Here is a 3,034-nt window from a genome sequence, read left to right as displayed (position 1 = left end):
AATAATAATAATAATAATAATAATAATAATAATAATAATAATAATAATAATAATAATAATAATATAATAATAATAATAATAATAATAATAATAATAATAACAACGACGATAACGAATAACGTGTGAAAAATGCGACATTAAAACTGTCTAGAGTGCACCGTGAGTAATGACAGTGACTTACAGAAAATACAAAGAAAACAAACTGAGAGAACACATACCCGACAATCTTTGTCCTTCATTTATTTAAGATCATGTCTCAATGAACAGGTAGATTAATAACTGTTGCTAGGCAACTGCAGCAGCTGACGTAACCCTGTCCTCGCTCGGTAGAAATGAATTGCCACTAACCTGATTTCCAGCAGCTGGACCAAGCGAGTAAACTGAGGTTTCTTCCTTATTTTCCTTAAGTCTCACTTTTCAGACATTAATTCCTTGGATTGGTTTCCGCGCAGAAGCCGCAGCACGTGGGGTAGGTCTCTTCAGGAATGGAGAGTCGATGCCGTGGTCAAGAATGAATGGATGACCCTTGTCTGAAAATCTGGCGCAGACACACTTGTGGGTCTTGGAGTGAGGAATGTACTTACCGTCCATGACCAGTGTGACCTTACTGTGGCCTCTGGTGTGTATGGGTCTCCTGACATTCGCATCCTTTTGACCCCAGCTTCCTCGCCAATAATGTAAAGTCCGCGTAGTTGAGGTCAGACAAACATCAGGGATGCTGATATTTAAACCCTCGGCAAATGGAAGAGCTATCGGAAGAGTTAGTACAAGTAGTAGCATCAGCATCTCTCTTTCTCTTCTTTCTCTCTCTCTCTCTCACGCTCACACAAACGCGAAAGAGAGATGCATTTTTTATGTATTTTTGTAATTTGTTTGTAGCTTTGTAACTCTATGTATTTTTGTCTGTTGTTGTTCGTAATACTTTGCCTGTTTTTTTTAAACAGAGACATCTCTGACATAGTTTTAAGTTACAATTTTGTTTACAAGATTTCTTCTTTGTTCTTCACTTCTTTTGTGGAAGAGTGTAACTGTCTCAAAAACTCTCGTATTCTACTAACAGCTCTTTCATACTATCTTCATTGCCGTTCATTGTTGAGGTCATATCACATTCCCACAGACCATAGAGAATTAATTATCATTTGTTGTCCTACTGCTTCATTATAGGTTTATACTGATGCAGCCATCGAAGTTAAGGAAAATTGGTATCAATGTTCAGCAGATTTAAGTTTTTCATGTCACTAAATATTATTACAATACGATTTACACATAAAAAGTTTGAAAAGGCTGAAATTCATAATTAATAATAGAAACTTCAAGAACATCGTCAGGGTTTGCCAACTTGCCCCATCGAGTTTCCAATATCCCAGACTGATGTCTGTTTACATCGTCTTACTGATTAGATGATTCCGCAAACAGCAAGAAACCCGGAAATCTTTTAAAATTAAGTTTAAGAAACTGTTTGTATTAGTTTTTGTCAATCTGTATTATTGTTTGACCACATTGTCTAAAGAGACAGAGAATTGGAACTGAGTTTTATGAAAAAACAAAGAAGAAGCAATTTATTTTTCTCTTTTTTTTCTGATTTCATTTTCACTGAGAACCGCTGTAAACAGATGTATAGGCTTTGGTTTAGAGAGGGATGCTCAAGGCTTGTGATAAGGCTCTGGCGACGGTCAAACGTTTCAAAACTATATTTAGTTACAATTACAGATGATCAAGCAGACGAGTCTCCTTGTGACGTCAGTCTCTTTATGACGTCACACGCACAGGAAGTGTGTGATGGTCATTGCGAAGATTTGACGTCATTTTATTCGTATGACGCACTCTGTGTGTCAGGCTTGTAAGGCTCTGTCTGTCGGAAACTGATGAAAAGACAATTTTGAATCTTTTCCATCTTTTCGTGGCAATCGGGTGCAGCACATTCACGAAGCATGGTTGTCACCATGGAAACCACACGTCATAGGGTCACGTGACGGAGAACGAGACTTCGTGGAAGCAAACAAAGAGTCCCGTGTCATTAATACAAATTTTAAATGAAAAGTGTCATGAAAACAGCCTTTGTGTATACTTGTTTATATGGATATCAATGTACCCGTATGTATAGATGTAGCTGTGTATACATGTAAATGAAGTCGTCGTGTGTGCAATCTTGAGTGTTAGTTTGTGTGCAACACACAGTCCTCAGTAGTCTTCATAAAATTTCTTTTACCTGAATTTTTTCAATTATTTTAAGCACCATTTACATCGGTACCATTGACGTCATCAAAGTACAAGCGTCTACAATTACGTCCAGGGCATTGATCGCCATTTTCACTTTTGCCCTCGATATCTTACATAGAGGGTAAAATTTGAGGTACAAGCGAACTATATTTCCTAATATGTTTATGGAAATTCGGCGAGTGAATTCCCACAGAGGGATGTGGCAAACTTCAGTTAACAACATGAGCCTCTTATACAAGGGAAAAAAAAATCTTTCTCCTTCAAGAGGATTTGCAAGGCGTCTCCTGGACCGCCAGCTTGTAGTTTAGATTACTTAAAATGTGTCTTTAATAAGATCAAATGAAATTTTAATCAACTGAAATGTATCGAGAAAGCCATTGTGAAATCTGTCGGGATTCTGTGGATGCAAAGACTTCCTTGTCCACCTTCCACCATGGTCCGGTTGTAAAAAAAGAAAGCATCCGATATGTTTTACCCGCATTATCCACTCGCGTTGCTTACAGCTTATTCACATTGCTCAAACGAGTCTCAACTTTTTTTTTTGAAATACAAAGCCTCCTTTTGTTCTTTAAAACATCAGCAAGGCTTAACCCCATTAACACCATCCTCTCCTGTTTCCTTGTCAAAGTTTTGGTGGAGTTGGGCAACTTGATACTGTGAACAATGTTTGTACTTGATTCTGTTTTCAAAGTTTTAAAACAAATTTCAGGCACTGCTTTGATATTTTGCGACATCCAAACTTAGCTGAATAAATTCCACTCTTCGTGAAAACCTTTTCAATGGCTTGTGAGTGGTCGAAAATGTACAAAAGTGC

The sequence above is a fragment of the Pomacea canaliculata genome, linkage group LG5 (assembly GCF_003073045.1).
Source record: "Pomacea canaliculata isolate SZHN2017 linkage group LG5, ASM307304v1, whole genome shotgun sequence".
In the NCBI taxonomy this organism is placed as follows: Eukaryota; Metazoa; Mollusca; class Gastropoda; order Architaenioglossa; family Ampullariidae; genus Pomacea; species Pomacea canaliculata.
Note: the sequence above shows the minus strand (reverse complement) of the source record.